The following is a 19,355-nucleotide window of genomic DNA, read 5'->3' as shown; positions in this document are numbered from 1 at the left end:
AGAAAAGGGCCAGAGAGCTCTCGCTGGGGTCCCTGGAGATGGTAGCTCTCAATTCCTGCCAACGTGACTGAAATCAAAGGTTTTGACATACGGTTTTATATCATGATTTGTATACTCAAATATTTTATTAAGTATGATTTTTTTTCTTTTTTATCGGCAATCTAATGAGAATCAGTTTGGACCCGTGATAGTCCCTTTTGTTCCTGTGATCTGTAGTATGATCTCCCTTTAGTTTTTGGCAGATAGATACTTTATTAGTACTTTTTTCTTTTGCGTTGCCATTTTATTTTTTCTATTACTATTGCAAGTCACACCTATTGTTATTAAACATTAAACAAATTTGTAGATGAAGGGTTGTGTGTTTTCTTCCTTTTCCACTCACAGTACATAGTTTCAAATGGGTTGCACGGAAAGTGTTGGATCCCCATGCTTAGGGAATGCTAACATGATTTTATTTTGGTTAGCTCACTTGTGATCCACAGAGGCTGTTGTGAGATTGGTTTTGATAAAACTTCACAACCAATGGGAATCTTTTTTGAGTTAGTGTGGAGTGGCCTTAATGCTGGAAATAATCCTGTTGGCCAGGACCCCAGAGCTATACAGATGAGAAAAGGATGCAGGAAATTCTGTTGTTTACACGTGTCTGTAACACTGAGCCGCTCGAGCAGCCCAGCAAGCCCAAAGGGTAAGATGCTTAATAACCTTGTGGTTTTCTATTTAGTTTTTATATTTTCCTGCTGAGGCAGAGCATGTGCTGTTCTCGGAGCAAAGAGAGAGACAGTTGCTTATAAAATGCAGAGCAAAACTACTGTAGGTCTGGGAAACAGAGGGACTTGGATCTTCTTCTTAAAGTGGACTTGATTTCTTCCCTCCCTCTGCCATTTTCCCACTGTTGGTATTATTTATCCTGACAGCTTGTCATACATGTCCTGTCTTTAAAAAATAACTGTATACTAAACAAAACTCAGGTAAGAATTTCAACTCTAAATTTAGTCAGTAATATAATATGTTAATATTAAAACCTTGTTTTGAAGTTCCAAATGAGTGTGAGTTAGTCAATATGTTTGATGTAAGGTATATTCTTAGAGTAAAAAAGAGTAAAATTGTTTCACAAACCCTCATATTTGTGCTTCATACATTTAGAGTTCTTGTCATTCTGCTAGTCCTCATGCTGAATTCCTGTCATTGTTAATAGAAAGTATACTTCAAACTTAACATGAATTTTGATTTCTTTGTATGAGTTACCTGGGTGGTGTGGAGGAGATAGTGACATAGAATAAAATAATAAAATCCTGTACGTGATACAAAGGACATGGATGTTTAACTATATAGGAAGTAATTACAGAACTGAAGGAAAAAAGATCTCTGGAAAACATTGGGAAGTGTTTGCTTATGTTTCCTGCAGGGATAAATTACAAAATGAATGTTGAGTGATTAGGTCTATTAAATGAAAATGTAAGGAAGATGTTCTTAATATAATTAGAAGAATATAAGTAACATATGGCGTTGAAATACACAATGATATTTCTTGATGTTCTCATTTACATCAACACTAGTCTTTACATTTTCTAAAATTAGATGAATACACTTTTGCTAATGATTTTGTGGGATAGGATGTCGTTACAACTTTTGATTAAATGTTTTGTTGTTAATGATTTTATTGTCAAGTATCTCCACATATACATTAATTATTCTTGAATTCAGACTTTTATCCATTCTTATAAGCATTAGATTAGAAAGGAATCTTGAAAACCTACTGATACAATATTTGTTTAAGTTTTTTGTGGTTTGGCAATATTGATTTAAAATATCAATAAATCTATTTGAATGATATTTAGAAAAATTCTTTATGTGAATTGCTTTTTCTCAAAACATTAACGATTTTATTGTGAAATAACGGATCATTTAATGGTCTTTCTTCTGCATTCTTCATACGTTTTCATATGTTTTCATTGGATTCAGTAATTGCTTAATCTCTGAGACAAAGCTTCTTGGTGTCTCACTATGGGTGTGGCTTTGAAATTTATGAGGGTTCCATCTAAGTAGGAGAGCCACAGATATAATGGCAGTAATTTTTTGGAATTGAAAAATGACCTCAGGTCACTTCTATTCGAAGAAGAAGCCTATCTCCTATGTTGATATTGCAAGGTCAACTGAATTCTGCCATAATGCCAAAACCTTCAAAAATTCCCTTTTTAGAAGATTTGAGAGAAATCTTGAAAGAAAAATCCAACTTCCTGAGCTGAATCTTGAAAAACCAGTGGAACTTGAATAGTTGCTGAAAAGCAAAAGGACTATTCTACTTTGTAGAAGCAGTTGGACAAACGGTTTTGAGGTCTTAAAATTCACACAAATTTTGTCCTTACATGTTATACAACGGGGGTAACTGCACGTTTCTGAAGAGATGGAGCATTTGTTCCCCTCTTTTTTCTTCATCGTCACCATACTGCCAACATATAATCATGTTTCCTATATGCAAGATAATTTGCACACATATCTAAAATTTTGAAACCTGTGCAATAAAATGAACTTCATTTTACATATTATCTTCATTTTACACATGAAGGAATCTGACATTTAAAAATCTTAAATGATTCTTTAAAGCCACAGACATAGTAAGTGCTGCAGCTAGGATTCCAAACCATGTCTTTCTGGCTCCAGAGCTATTTCCAGTATGCTGCACTGGTATTTTAGGAATGTAAATCTGGCAGAAGTTAAGCAGGATGGTTTGGAATAGGCGTGGGGGTATCAGAGTTCAGGGAGGAGGCGGTGAGACAAGCCAGAGATCAATTTCAAAATCTGTAAGTCCAAGCTAATCACAATTCTCTCAGGTGCCCACTCTTTCCTTTGGGAACAAAATGAAGAAATTGGTACTGAAAATAAGCAGTTTTTACATTTAAATTGGCTGTTCTCATATTCAACCCTTATGCTTTCCTCTGTCCCTTATTTTCTTCAATGTTGTAGTCCAAGAAGATGTTTTTTGATTTCTCAGAGGAAATTTCATCACTGATTTTCATCATATATTATTTATTCACAAATCAAATATGTGTGGTGACTGGAAATTCTGTTAGGAACATACTGACTTTCCTTTGTTTCCTCTTGACATGTGGTATGGATGAATGCTTAGTGCCCACACCTTCTTAAAATTACAGAGAGAGTCAGTTATTATCAAAGAAAAGTATCATCTAAGTGTTATTTCAACGAGTGAAGAGCATGTATAGAATTTATGTTGCTAACAGGTAAAGTGTAGTACAGTATACCCATAGTAAAAAGAAGAGAAGCTGTTTATTAACACTTTCCCCCCCATGTTTCCAAACCTTAAACATATTATTTTACATTTTCTCTAAATAGAATAAGAGTAGTATCTGGAATAGTATTCATTTGCTTCTTTACTATTTTTTAGTGTTTTCAATGAAATAAAACTACCTCACATTATAAACTTTCTATTATTTTAGAAGCTTCCTGTCATTTAAGTCGTGTCTTTTTGCCACGTACCCAAACAGATGAGGATAGTTGAAATTTAAAGATTCATCATTTTAAATTTATCACTACTAAAACAATAACTACATTTGTCATTTTTAATACTTTGGTCACAGACCTTATGCCATTTTATTTTAATTACACAGGTCTAGGCTGTATTCCAAGATTTTATTCCCTAGAGGGCCTTTGTTTACCCAGTGCCCTGACCGATTGTGAAAAGGAGAACTAGCAGGCTGGCCCAGTGGCGTATGGTGAAGTTTCCATGCTCTGCTTCGGTGGCCCAGGGTTCTCAGGTCTGGATTCCGTGGATAGATGGTACACATCGCTTATCAAAACACGCTGTGGCAGCATCTCACATACAAAATAGAGGAAGATTGGCGCGACGTTAGCTCAATGACAATCTTCCCTAAGCAAACAAAGGAAGATTGGCAACAGATGCTAGCTCAGGGCCAATCCTCCTCACCAAAAAAAAAGGAGGAGCGGGGATCTGGGTATTTTCTTGGAGGAAATCAGCCCGTCAAAGAGAAGAGAGTTTGTGCTCAAGGCCATTCCATGAAGTCATAGCTTTGAAGAGGATTAATAATATTATTATATATTTAAATATTATCTGGATGATTTATATTCAATGATATTTGCTAAGAATTGCTGTTATGTGAAGCAAAGGTAAAAATATATTTGATGTTAAACTTCTCTTGGAAGTATTCTGTTTTTTGGTAACTGAAGTCAGAGATATTCTTAGTATTGAGTAGAAAACATATGTTCATTGCAGAACTTACAAATGGCGTCTTATCATTATGCCTGTTTTTAATTTGTAGAATTAAAGCTTAAAAAAAAGAGAAGGGATTCTTTCAGTCACTGACTTATGAACATATGTTCCTAGGATGCAGTAATCATTTAGAAATGTAACACAAGGTGAAGTGGCAATATTTCAATGAGGAAGAGCCTGAAACAACTCTAGACTACTTTTTATGTGGAAATGGTTTTGAGGGCTTTTTATACAATCTTTCATCTCTCCCTTAGTGAATTTAGGATTATGAAGGCATTATTTCAAAAGTTGAATTTATGATGGCTGCAAACTATCAAATGGCTTTATTACTCAGTGCATATTCATGGATGTCTAACTTCTCTTTGCTCAACTTCTGGATGAGATGAAACTCTAATTTACAAATGAAGAGTGAGAATTATAAGCACTCAGTGGGATGACAATACTTGTTAGCAAAGGAGAGGAGAGGGAGACGTGGAAATCCTTAGTCATTCTGGAAAGTTCTATTTGTAAACTATTCCCGGTTAGGAGCTAGAGTAATTTCAGGGATTTTCTAAGGGTTCAGACATGCTTTATTTCGTCTTTAATTCAGAACCTTCTTGTGAGCATATTCAACAGCAGGACTGAGTTGGGTCAAAGCCAGGCTACTTAGAATTTCTCTCATCCCATTCTCTGACGCTGCCCAGGCTTCTCTGTTCTGTTTTTTTAGTGACAAAGCTTAACTCATAAAATGTATGATTGTGTGGATTGAAAACATTGACGATGGTGATTATGGCATAAGTGGACTCTAAAGATGTTGATGCTATAAAAATCTAAACTTTTGATGTGGGAGTAAAATAAATTTGATCTAATACTGCAGACTGGTGAGAGACATTCCAGTATTCATGGAGTTCTAAGCAGTTCTAAGCATCTACACCTTGGCTGTAGACTTCTCATGGAAGGCCAGGACCTAAACCTGGTTGACAGCAAATTTCTGCTCCCAGATCTTAACAGTAATGTATTCACTTGAGGTGAGTAGTCATTGTCTACTTGTTCGTAGAAGTCGTATTACTGAGTAGAGTGTTCATCTATATAAATTAATGAAAATGACACAATCCAGAAACACAGACGTTCGTCAGAAACAGTATCTGAAATATAAATAACTTTTGTTATGTATTCCTTCATTCCTTCTCTTTCTTAACTTCCCAGTCTTGTGCAACCTCTTGATTCTCTTGTAGAAGGGATATACATGGCTTTTCCTCTATAATCCCCCATCCACTTTCCACACTATTTCAAAAAGACTCTTGGCTAAGTAAGCGTAAATATATGTCTTTTGTAGATATAGATATTTACTATAAGTGTGTGTGTATATAATTAAAGGCATATGGGAGAATAATTTCCTGATCACAATTAAAATGGAAGTTAAGCTCACTGAAAACTTATTCTAGGATAATTTTAAAAGTCTATCAGCATCCAATTTTCAAAAGTCTTTCAGCATCCTTCTTCAGAGGAGTCTGACTTATTTAGTAAAACTTGTAACACCTGTGTTTTGAGAGAAAAATAATAGTTCTAAATCACTATTTTCTCACAAGTTTATTCGTTCAGCAGTGGATGTCTACTGTGTCTCAGACACTGTTCTAGCAATGGAAATAGAGGTGTGAACAAAACTAAAAATCTCCTGCTTTCATCAAGCATATATTCTAGCTGGTGAATCAATAGAATCCACAAATTCTATGTAATTGTATATTAAGTGATGATAAGAGCTTGAAGAAAAAAAAAAAGTCACGCCAGGAGGGGCTGGAGAATGTGTTCCTTCTGGTATAATCAGAGAATGCCCAACTGCCAAGGTGAATGAAGTAAAGAATCTACCATGAGGAATCTTAGGGGAAAAGGCTACAGGTGGAGAAAATAAACACCGAAGTCTCTAGTCAGGAGAGTGTTGTCTATTCAAGGAATGGCCAGAAGGCCAGCAGTTGCAGCAAGTGAGCAAGGCAGAGGTAGTTCTGCTTTGAAGCTAATCTAGTTTAAGTTTCAAGATAATCTTTTATGAGGCCTCCTCATACCTCAATTGTGTGAACCTCAGGTCCAGAAACCTTGGATCTTGGCAAAGAGTTTGGGGAAGTAATGTGTGCCCAGATCATGAGAACCCCGTAGGGCACAGTCTTAACTTTTTCTTTTATTCTGAGACTGATGGGAAGCTATTTAACTGTTATGATCATGGAAGTGACATAATAAGTTGAGTTTTAACAGGATAACTCTGGCTGTATTGTGGAGAACTCGTTGGAGTAGGGAAACGATAGAACCAGGGAGACCCATTAAATACAGCCCTCCAGGCAAGAGAGAGGTGGTTTGAAGTAGGTACTAGAGATGAAGTTGGTGAGATGATGGATATATTTCACATTCCCCTGACAGAATTTTCCAAAAACTATAACGTGCAGTGTGAAAAAAAGAGGAATCAAAGATTTTCTCTAGGCTTGACCTGAGAAATTGGAAAAATGGAATATCCATTTATTGATCAAGGGAAGACAGTGGGGGGAGTTGTTTAGGTGGAGGGATGTGGGTAGTGTTCAAGAATTTGTTTTTTTGAACATGTGAAATTTGAGATGCCAATTAAATATTGAAGTGGTGATGTTAAGTTCGCAGCTGGATACATGAGTCCAGAGTTAAAGGAAGATCTTAGAATGCAGAAATAATTTTGGCAAGCCTCAGCAAATACGTGGATTTATAGGCAAAGGAGTGGATGCATTCAGCTACAGCTGTTACCACTGGGGAAGAGAAGAGGTGTGACGACTCTGAGCTGGAGCACTTCCACATCAAAGGTGTGAGGCAAGATGAACCCATTGAAACAGAATGAGAAGCAGCATCAGCAAGGTAGGAGGGAGAACCATGAGAGAGGAGTCTCTTGGAAGGCAAATAAATGAGTGATTCTAGAAAGATAGAACAGTCAATGATAATAAAATGCTACTGATTGGTCAAGGAAGACAAGAATTTGATACCTGGAATTAACCGCTAATTAGATTTAGCAAGGTAGTAGTCATTGACTGTCTGGAGTAGTCATTCGTTGTTTTTGTGGAGATCTAAGCTTGAATACTGATTGAGTCCAAGAGAGAACGGGATGAGTGGAAATATCTCTTAAAGATTTTCATTATAAAAAATGCCAGAGAAATGGGATGGTGATCAAGACAATTTTTTCTACAGTTGAAGGTATCGTCTACAGCATGCCCATTTGCTGATAAGAATGCTCTAGGAGAGAAGTTGATTAAGCAACTTCTTGATTACTTTGATAATCAATTTCTTGATAAATTGATTAAGCAGGAGGGAGAGGACAGTCATGTCCAATGTGTTCAATGATGTCTATTTTATTTTGCTGTGGCTATTGCAGCCTCGCCTCTCTGCATTATGTGAGCGTGTGGCAGAGAATGAAAATGTCCTGTTCAGTTATATTGGAAGGGCAGGCGTGACTCTGGTACGTATTTCCACTATCAATGGAAAGCATTTCTCAAGCATATATTTGCAAATAATGTTATTAGTAATCATCTTAATTTGAAATATAGATAGGAAGCCTCTGAAAGATAGAGGCAGAAATATTGCCCAAACACACCAAATATATTTTAAAAAAATCAAAACAAAGTTTTCTATTTCTGTAGAAATCTCCATGAAAAAGAAAACTCCTTAAATTTTTTGGATGCTCTGGAGTAGAGCTATCCAATAAAAATACAATTCAAGCAACATTTACAATTTAAAGTTACATTGAAAATTTTTTAAAAACCCTGAAATTAATTTTAATAATGTATTTTACTTAACCTAATTTATTAAAAATATTATCATTTAAAAATGATAAAATTATTAATGAGGTATTTTACATTTTACGTTCCACACTGTGACAAATTTGCACGTAACAGTACATCTCAATTGAGATGATTCTCATTTCAAGAGTTCACCAGCTCCATCTGGCTTGTGACTACTATATTGGATAGCACGGGCTATAATATTCCAGAATATAAACAATTACAAAGCATTCTCAAAGCAACCAGAGATCATATTGAAGGCATTAGATTTATCTCCTTGTAGTAAATGAATATATGTGTCTGAGTGACCTTCCCAAGCAACAGATTTACTGTAGATTTTCTGATTCTGAACCCAGACTTCTCTGGGTTCCACTATACCATTCTGAGGTTATATTGATGCTGAGAAGTATGACAAATATGATGACTGTGGAAATAACTGGTACCAATATGTTCTCTCCTTGCTCTACTTCAAGACATCCTAACTGGTGTGAAAAGCAGGCAATGACGAGACCCAATTTTAGTAATCCATACATCTCTTAGTATTTTTTTTTCTTTTTTAATAAATTAAATCAAAGATACAAATCTGTGAAAGCATAGCGAGAAAAAAAGTAAAATAAGAGTTTTTCAGGAAGATTTAAAATTTTATCATTATAGGATTGCTTGGGATAGACTTGAAAAGAAAGTATATATATGGTTGAGAGGGTAAATAAAAACAAAGCAAATTTTCAGAAATGTGTGCATTTAATCTGGTCTTCAACTCTGCAGTTTTCCCTGCACATGTCTTACATTTTCTATTTGAGGGACTGGAAAGCCAAATCTTTTGAGAAATATAAACACTCTTCACTTCCTGTTATTTTGACATTTTTAATCCAAGTCCTTTACTTGTCTTTACTAAGGAAATAAAACACTGCCTAGAATAAAAACAAACAGACGAAAACTGATTCCAGATCAATTAACAATTGTGTCAGGAACTTTGCTTTGTTAAATCGCTTTTCTCCTTAGTGTTACCTTCTTTTACACCAAAGGACAAAAACCCAAAACAACACTTTCAAAGATGATCGGACAAGTTGGGAGACTCTTATGTCTAAACAAATTACTAAATATTTTGGCTAAAATGGAGAAAATACGGACAGGGAAATAGTTTCACTGGCATATATAGTAAATGATCTTCAAACCAAAATCTAACATTTACATTTTTTAGTATTTCATGTCTTTTCTTTCTTAAGATTATGCAACTTTATGAATGAAATTTTCTCAGTGAAATCAAGATTCTGGATCTCATTATTATAAGAAGTTGCTTAAGTACTGCACAACCACCATATTTGTTTTTCTGGGGAAGGTATTTTCCTCCAAATAATGTATCTGAAAACTGATTACTTGATTACTTGTTTTATTTTACATTAAAATTAAAAGAATTAGAACAAAATATGTGATCGATATTATTTTAATCTTAGAAGAGTCCACGGATATATAATGAGGTTATAAATCAAATACCAGCAACTAAAACAAGAAGTCATCATTTTGTCTAAATATCAACATATTATTAGCTATTGTTTTGATAATTTGTGGTGATATATGTACATATTAATATTTCTTTTTTTAAAATAGTCTAAGAACATTCAGTTTTAAACCATTCCACTGTTTCTCCTCTGCTTTTTCTATGTTATTTTATTTCAGTTTTTCTGAAAATTAAAATGCTCCTTAGCAAGATAAAAATAATTGATTTAATATCTTTATAGTACTGTAAATGAATATAGTACTATAAATAAATATAGTTTTAATTATACACAAAATCAATTTTACATGTTCCTTTTATATTTTTCCCATTTATGTCATAAGAGGTACAATACACTTTCCAAAACTTATGCTATTCCTATCAGAGGTAGGTAGCCTTGTGACTTCAAAATAGATTAATCATGTACTTTAAGAAAAAACATAATTATGAAACTTGGGTGGGTCCACATTCACTAATAATTTTATTTTCCCAACTTCCTGTGTAATCACATTTGTAAGGACACGTAATTCCAGGACTCAATCTGACCTGCGGCAGTGTGGAGTATTCAAGGACTCACGTGAACTCCTGTGGTACTGCGCTTTGAACATGTTGCCATGGGTGGGTGGAGGCAGCTGGTTTCCTGTTTAAAATATTTTTGGGAAGTTTTCAAAAGTTCAGTTCATGCTCAGCCCAGAGTTCCTTCAGAAAGAGAGCTGAACATGTGTAAATATTTATATTTGGAAGATTAATCAAGAATATGTGATTAAACTCCAAAAGCTGGATTAGTTTGTTTGTGTTATAGCTTAGGCAACTTTGTTATTTCTAGTTCTTCCAATATGTTCAAAATAATTTGTTTTGATTCTTTCAAAATAAAAATTTTTATTCCATTTAAAAATATGAAAACATCTTGGTAATTTGCTACAAGTGAATCTTCGGAGAAAAACCATTGTTTTAGTATGCTTGAATTTGCCTTGAATTTCTGTGAGTCATATTCCACATGTAATGAGAATTAAACTCCATGAAGATGGACATTTAAATCTATTTATTCACTGATGCGCCTTCAACCCCGATAACAGTGTGCCTGGCACATAGCAGAAATTCAATAAATATTTGTAGAATGAATACATGAATATTCAATCTCAAAATCTAAGAAATATTTATCCTTATTCTACTTTAGCAACAAGATGAAATCAGTAGACATTATTGTACATGCATGTGTGTAGTTCTAATAAAATGGTCATCACAATGCATTGTTTTACATACATTTGCTGGTTGGTGTGTCTCTTATTTTGCCTTTATTTCACGTGAGTTACTGAAATGATTTTAAAACCCTAAACTGGATGAAACTAGAAATAAAGATGAATGGAAATAAATATAGGCACTTTAAGAATCTTAAAACTGCTATTGTTAAATTAATTAAACAAGGAGACCATTAGATTGAGGTCGCTCTGCAGCCCTGGTGGCCCATATAAGCAAACCAAAATCTAAGCCTGTAAATGCCTCAAGGTTATGAAATCAAAACTTAAGGACGACCAATCCCAAACAGCCAACTAAGCTTTAAGCCTTAGCCCATCAATCATGTCCTTACTTTGCTAGCTGTGGGTGGAGCGCTCCTAGCCACTTCTGTTTAGTGCTGCCTGATTGGAATGGATTTTTGCTCAAATAAACTCTTAAAATTTTTAATATGCCCCAGTTTATCTTTTAACATTGTATATTTACTACTGCTTGCATTTGCTTATGCATATTTTGGTTACTATCATAATTTTTCAGTCAAATTTAGAGCAACAGGGAGATTCGTACAGAGTGTGCATCTCTGAATAGGGTGCATGATGTACAAGGCACATTAGTTTAAAAAATACAAAAAACAAACGAAAACCTAATAGGACCAAAAATTTGGAAAGAGGTATGAACAGCTTTTTCCCTTTTTTTTTTTTTTTTTTGACCAGGGAAGTTGTTTGTAAACCTCAGTGAAGAACTTTCATAAATGGACAATCATTTGCATAAACATACTCAACAGGTGGTAAAGCCCTGTTTAGGTGTAGCTATGCATGACACATATGACTTCTATCTGAGTAAAATGAAAATGCCACAACAGAAAAACCCCAAAGTTATTTGTTTTTGCAGTTCTATATGTCATTAGAAAAAAATCAAGGGGAAATTTTCCCCAATCTGCCTTAACGATCTAGAAAATAAAATCTCTATTGTTAGTGTGTCTGAGTCTGCATTATTTTTGAATGCTTTCTAAATGCAGGTTACCCTCTGAGTATTTGTAAATTTAGTGATTTTTAGAAAGGTTCTATACTGAGGAATTTTTTAATGAGAAAGACTAGAAAACCATGGAAACTTTCAAGAAAACGGTTTGCTTTCTGTGTTGATGCAATGCAAACTTAAGAACAGGAGCAATTTAGGCAGACAGGGGAGATGTTAAGAAAGAGGGAGTTTTGAAAGGGGTGCCAAGGTGATCAAGTGATTGAAAGGTAGAGGTCCTTCAGGAAGGCGGGAACATCAAGTTGGCAGGGATGACAGGCCGTGATCTTGAGGTTTCATGAAGCATGAAGGACACCATTCTGTCTCTCACAGGCAGGGACAGAAGCTGAGTTAGAGAGTGAATGTCTGCAGTTGGAAGAGACAAATATTAGACTGAGCTTGGATTTAATTCACTGAGCATATTCACTTAAATAGATAAACGCTTCAGTCAGCAAATGTGGATACCTTTTAAATTATCCAAATTGGAAATAAACATAAGAGTCTCCTATTGCCACTGAATGAGTTAAAATTCTCGTAAGATATAAGCATAAACATACTTATGTGTTAGATTTTCACTACTACATGATCAGTACTTTAATCTTTTATTGTTAAACACTCTATTGTTGAAAATAAGGAGGTTGCAAGAGCCATAAGTCATAGTTGGGTTTACAGAAAGGAAAATGAGCTTTTCATATTTCCCTTAGGAAGTATCAATATTTTAACTGGGAGATAACTGAATAATTTTACTTAAAAATAGATTCAAATCACATTAGTATGTCATGTAGTCTTTGTTCTACTTTATGAAAAGTGTTAAATTTTTAAAAAATACTTTTTGTGATAAAAATTTAAATGTTAACCAAAGCATTTATTTCAGAGAAAAATGTCATTTTAGGTCCTTTGAGCTTTATAATCATCATGAAATCGTGGCTGTATGTGATCACTGGGTTATGGAAACTATAAAGCAGTGAAAAACAACTTTCATGTAGTGATTCAGTTTAAATAATAGAAAAGCATTTTAAAGAACATAGTAATAAACTTGAGTAGCCTCTCTACAGCTTAGCATTGAATGTCTCTAGAGCATAAGTTATGTCTTTCAAATGTTGAGTATTAACTGAGTAAGTTGATGTTTTGACTAAATCAAGAGGGAGTAAAATACAAAGAGGAAGAAAAAGAAATCAAGACTCTAATGAATATTCAAGAATTTTCTATTTTTAAAATATGAAATATACATATTTTAGTTCAAGCTGGAACTTCTATATTTTTCATGGAAGAAATATTCCTTCTGAAGAATTAACATGTAGGAAGAGTCAATCAAATGAAGTTGAATTATTTTGGTAATTCGAGACTAAAAGCTTGGCTAGAATGAGAAGTGTGATATCCAGGTATCTGAGCAGAGGAAGCTTGGAGATGCTGAAATGGAAGGAAAAGGAGAGGAGGCCAGCCAGTAAGTCTGGTGTAGCTGTAATAAGGACCTTGAACTTAATCTTAAGAATTATGGGAAAGCAATGGAAGGCATTTTAGCACAGAGGAAATAATACAATTAAAAATATAAGAAATATCTCCCCAGTTGTTGAGTGGTGAACAGCATTGGGAGGGAGGGCAGGGTCAGTAATCTAAGAGTAAGATGACTACTCGGACCGAGGTGGCTGAGATGGAGACAAGTGTGATGAACAGGACTTGGTCATTGATTGGATACAGGGGATGATCAAGAATGATTAGTAAGGGAAGACTAAATTTTTGGCTTATACAGACTGACAGGATGGTGATGACTTTTATTAATAGGAAAAAACTAGAGGAAAGTCAGAGTTAATCTTTGTAGAGTGAGAAATGGAAAGAGCTTTCCCTGAACCCCCTGAAGCAGCAAAATTCATGCTTTCCCTTTCCGCATAATCACACACACAACAAATAGACTTTTCATTTCCAGCAACCCTGAGGATTTCAAATTAACGAAATAAGATTAATTTGTTATGGCCCAGTGGACATACATAAACATAACTGCATGCACATGTATTTTGGCAGTTGTAAACTCTATTTTGATTGAATGATAGTTTTAGTTTCCTTTACATTCATTAGTTGAGTGCCTTCTACTGTGAGGACAAAGATAAATAAGATGGAATTTCTGCCCATGAGAAGCTCATAGACTGGAGGTAAAAACAGATATATTAAAATTATTATGTGGTGTCATAAATCCAGAATAAAGTAATTATCCAGAGTATGGGGCCACAGATGAAAAAGGAACAAATTAGCCAGGAGACATAGTACAGATCTGTCATTTCTTTCATTATTAGCCACTCTTCACCCCCATTGCACGTGAGCACGCAAGCACACACACACACATTAACAAATTTAACTCTATTTTGGTTTTCAAATAGTTTCTGTACCAACATCTTTTTATAGGCATGAGATCTATGTCTTTTTATGTATACTATGTACCTCATATACTGTAAGTGTAAGCTAAGAGTTGATGACAGGATGAGAATAGAATAATGGAATGACTTGCCTCTATTCATATGGGCTCTGTGAAATGTGCATCCTATTTGGACAGGAACGAACGAAAAATCACTGTCAGTTGTTTACTTCAATTTCTCTTTTCATCGTTCCCACAGGCTCAGATAATTTGGAAGTGGGATTGTTTACGTTCCTATATCTTGTTCTTTGTTTTATCTGTAAGCATTTTGCCCTCTAAATTTTATTAATCTCATTGCCCCTTGATTTCGTTTCAGCAGATATTTCATTCTCCCGAGGAGGGATAGAAAACAGAATAAATTGTTCAAAGAGCTGATTCTCAAGATAATGTACTCTCCCTTCACTAAGATTTGGTATAGTAATTAGAAATGTGTGAACATTGGCTTTACACCATGTATTTTAATTTCAGGCAAAATTCATGATGTACAGGGAACGAATTTATGTAGTAAAGAGAATTATAAAAGAATATATACCATTTATTGAATGTCTATGTTGTGCCTGGATCTTCATAGATATTATAGCACTGCATTCTCAAAGCAAACTGATGAGGTGGTATGATCATTCCAGGGTTATTATTAAAACTGAGTCTGGGAAAAGTTAAATCAAGTCCCTTTTCACTATTCCCTTTTTGCTTTGGAGTAACCAAAGAAATTGCTGGAATTTTCTTTGAAGAGCTATTAGCTGTTTTAAAATCAGGAATGATGGCTAAAAGCAGCAGTAAATAGGGAAAAGATCAGTTTGTCTGACTTTAATATATAACAAAATGAGAAAGAAAATGTTTTTGTATTCAAGTTAACTTCCATTATAATTAACAAGATGCACTTGCCTGCTTTTTTGTTTTACATTCTGGGAGAAAAAAAAGCCATGAGTTTTCAAGACAGAACAGTCTCAAGGTAATCAGAACACTTACTCCTTTGCTGTTTAGAAAAAAAAATCTATCCTCACTTTTTTTATTAGTAGGGGTAATCTGGTGTTGTAAAGTGTTATGTGTTTTTCTATTTTTTATTTCAGTTTATTACTACTTTTATAAAATGCTTAATTGACATGATTATATTTGTCTGAGAATCCTTTTGACTTATAATAGTACAGATTATCTTAAAGCATATAAGAAATTTGAATATGGGTTTTTTTCCTAGATTTTATGCAACAGAACTTAGTGGGAGTTTGGGGTCTCTGAGGTCAGATCTTTTACGCTGCCAAACATTGTGAGCAATTTAAAAGTAGATCTGGCTTTCATAAACACATTAAACAGCGGAACTCAACATTTGAATTTAGCCTTCTTCCAAAATATCAGTTACTTTCTTTTTTCCATTTTCCACTTTAATTTTAGCATTTGGATAGCAAAATAATTATCTTGATTCTGTTTTGTGTCCTAAATTTTGGAAATGGAAATATGTTCAAAGAAGGTGGAGGAAGTGGCTGGATTTGCTTTTTGTCCCCCCAAGTCCAATTATCTTTGTGTTGTTAATGCTCATTATTTTGAAGCAGGCCCAGAAAATCTTGTTGATTACTTAAAATTCAACGTAAATATATAATGCAAGAAAGCTGTGAATAGAGATGTTATCAAGCAAATGATCATAGTTCTCTGCGTGTGTGTGCGAGTGTGTGTGCGTGCACACGTGCATGTGTGTGTGTGTGTGTGTGTGTAGGGGAAACAGGACAATGGACTACTCTGTCATAAGACTTGTTAAGGGCTTTACAGGCCGTTTGTTTGCTGAGACTCATGCCTTCATTTCCGTTAAGAAAGGTATATTTGATGATCAAATTCTGATCATCTGAATGCAACTGTTTTAGTGAGGTTTAATTTCATAAAACAAGGAAACATCTGGAGAATTTAATCTGGGTGGTTGGATAACTAAAGCATGAATCGACTAGTGCATTATGGTATGTTCCCTCGTACTAAAGAAAGATGATTAGAGGGGAAAAAAGCTAAAGTTTTAGTTATATATTATATGTACAAATTTCATCAAATGTTTTATTGGAATTAAACACAGTGACTTTACTGGGAATTTTTGTATTTTATGCCCATCCAAAATCTCCGTAATAAACCACACTATTTCTCTACAACAAATTGGGAATCACTGAGTTCAAGCAAGGCATTGTCCTTCAAGGAAGATATCTCCTTTCAGGCAGAGCTGAATGAGCTACAATTTGCTGAGCACTATAAACTACACGGACCAGTCCTGTTACCACATTCTTCTTCCACTTGTTTCACGTCTTTCCCTTGTGTACTCACACATTGATACTTTTACCTCAGCCATCAAGCAGATGGACATTTCCCGTCTTCTATGCTGCCCCTGCACCCTGTGCTTCCATCAGAGCACACATTACTACATTGCCATAATATTAATTTTCCGTGTATTCTCCTGCCTAATATGAAAACTTCTTCTTGAGAGCTAAAAATCTGGGTAGATGGAGTATCTGTAAAGACAGCGCCTGGCAACTGGCTGTTTTCTTATTATCTAAATGATAAGATTCAATGTTGATGGCTTCATGCAAAGTGAGCAAACCGTAAACATATACCACTCAATGAATTTTTAGAAGGACACACCCATGTAACCACCATCCAAGTCAAATAATAGAATCTTGTTAGCATTCTAGAAGCCTTTTTCGTAACTTCTCCCTGCCATTACTACTCTATCCAAAGGTAAACATTATCCTGCTCCCCATCATAAGGTGTGGCTCTGCCTCTTTTTAAACTTGTTATGAATGGGATCACGCAGAATGTATCATTTTGTGCCCACTCCTTTCGCTTATCATTTTGTTTGTGAGATACGTCCCTCTCTATAGCACCAGTGCACCCACGTTTATTGTTATACAGTATAACATTACATGACTATAGCAAAATTTATGTATCCATTTTTAGTTTATAGACAATGGATAAGTTCAGTTTTGAGCCATTGGGAATAATGCTGCTATAATCATTCTTATGGGTAGTGGTTTTACATTGTGGTTTTAATTTGCATTTCCTTGATATGTAATGATGTAAGAACATCCCAAATGCTTATTGACTATGTGAATATCATCTCTCATAAAGAATATTTTAAAATGTCTAGCATGTTTTAAAAGAAATCATGTTAACTTTTTCTCGACGATTTGTAGCAATTCTTTGTACATTCTAGATATGAATCCTCAGTGGGCACAAGTGTGATAAGACCTTCTCCCAGGCAATCATTTACATTTTCATTCTGTTGACAGTATCTTCTCATGAACAGAAATTCTTAGTTTTAATAAAGTTCAATTTATAAGTATTTACCTTATGGTTAATGCTTGCTATCCCCTTTGGAAATCTTTGCTTGTTGTAAGGAAATTGGGAGATTTTTCTTAGTTGACATGTAGGATTTTCATTATTTCGTCTTACTCTTTTAGTCAGTGCTCTCTTTGAAAGTGGTCTTTTCATATGTTGTGATGTAGGAGTTAGTTCCATATGCTTATATGGTTGAGCTGGCACCTTTTGTTAAAAAAAGGAAAAGTAATTTCCCATATCGAACTGGCATAAATCAGGTATCACCAAGGTGTGGGTCTATATTTGTTCTCTGTTCTCTTCCATTAGTCTTTCTGTCTCTCCTTGTGCCAAAATCTCATTGTCTTCATTACTGTAGCTTTATATTGTTGTTCAGATCTCGTCAAATAGTTCCTCTCACTTTGTTCTTCTCTAACATGTTCTTGGCTATTTTTTACATTTGGCATTTCCAAATGAATGTTAGACTCAACTTGTCAGTTTCCACAAAATAAACTTTCTGAGGTTTTCACTGGAATTGCATTGAATCTATAGGTCGATTTGGTTAAAGGTGTCATCTTTACAATTATGAGCTTCTGATCCATAAACATGATATATCCCTCCATTTATTTAGGTATTCTTTAGTTTCTCTCAATAACATGTTGCAGTTTATATAACGTAAGTTTACACATCTTCTGTTATATATCTAACTATTTTGATGTATTGGATGCTATTATAAAATGGTATTGGTTTTTAAAATTTGATATTTGAAAGCCAACCCTGATGGCCTAGTGGTTAAAGTTCGATGCTCTCACCACTCCAGAGGCCCAGGTTCAGTTCCTGGTTGTGGAACCACCACTTGTCTGTCAGTTGCCATGCTGTGGCAGTGGCTCAGATAAAAGAAATAGAAGGACTTACAACTATGGTACACAACCATGCACTGGGTCTTAGGGTGGGGTGGGGGGAAAAGAAGAAGAAAAAAGAGGAAGATTGGCAACAGATGTTAGCTCACAGTGAATCTTTCCCAGAAAAAAAATTGATATTTGATATGTATTTGTTTCCAGAATATAGAAATACACGATTGTGTACATTGACTTTATATCCAGTAACCTTTCTAACTTCATTTATTAGTTCCAATAGTTTGTGGATTGATTTGAATTCTCTAGTTACATAATCATATTGTACGAAAACGACAGTTTTATTTCTTCCTTTGTTTTCTTATTTAACTTAACGTCCCTTTCACTGGTTAAAACGTCTCGTCTTGTACAACACTGAACGGTAGTAATATTAGCAGATACCCCTTTCTCATTTCTGATTTTGTGGGAAAAGCTTTCAACAATTCACCATTAAGGATTATTACTTTAGGTTTTCTGCAGATAACTGTTACCATATCACACATTTTCCTTTCTATTTTTGTTTTGCTAAGTTTTTTAAAATCATAAACTGGTTTTCAATTTTCTCAAATGCATTTTATCTACTGAGATTTTTTTGTTTATTTTGTTAATATGGTTTATTAAGTGAATTTCAATGATTAATAATCAAATGCTAAACCAATTTTATATTCCTGAAATATATTCAACCTCTTTGTGATATATTAATATTTTTAATCACTAGATTTTTCTTGCTAATGTTTCTGTTCGCATTTTTATACCTATGTTATTGGGAGATATTTGTCATAAAGTTCTTGTCAGATTTGGTGTCAAGATTGTTTTGACCTTGTAAAATGAGTTGGGCTGTGTTCACTCTTTTCTTTATCTGGAAAAATTTGCATCATTTTCTGGTATGAAAATATTTTATTTACATACCTATATGAATAATCTTTGCTGGATTTAACAGACTCTTTTCTCTGAAATATCTCCCACTCATTCATTTATTCATTCATTCATATAACAAATATTTGCTTAATATCCAGTCTAA

At 34.5% G+C, this 19,355-nt stretch overlaps 1 protein-coding gene across 4 annotated transcripts in view; it reads left to right on the top strand.

Moving 5' to 3' along the window:
- Positions 1-605: 605 nt before the first annotated feature.
- Positions 606-19,355, top strand: part of CCDC102B (coiled-coil domain containing 102B) — a 283,254-nt gene continuing 264,504 nt past the window's right edge. For 3 of the 4 annotated variants that reach the window (XM_046672098.1, XM_046672095.1, XM_046672097.1), the window contains exons 1-2: positions 606-685; positions 5,103-5,253. The gene's annotated coding sequence lies outside the window, so the exon portion shown is untranslated. The remainder of the gene's footprint in view (positions 686-5,102; positions 5,254-19,355) is intronic. The other variant, XM_046672096.1, reaches the window with a different exon arrangement.

This window comes from Equus quagga, chromosome 9 (assembly GCF_021613505.1).
Source record: "Equus quagga isolate Etosha38 chromosome 9, UCLA_HA_Equagga_1.0, whole genome shotgun sequence".
Lineage (NCBI taxonomy): Eukaryota > Metazoa > Chordata > Mammalia > Perissodactyla > Equidae > Equus > Equus quagga.
This window is presented reverse-complemented; position numbering and strand designations above follow the sequence as displayed.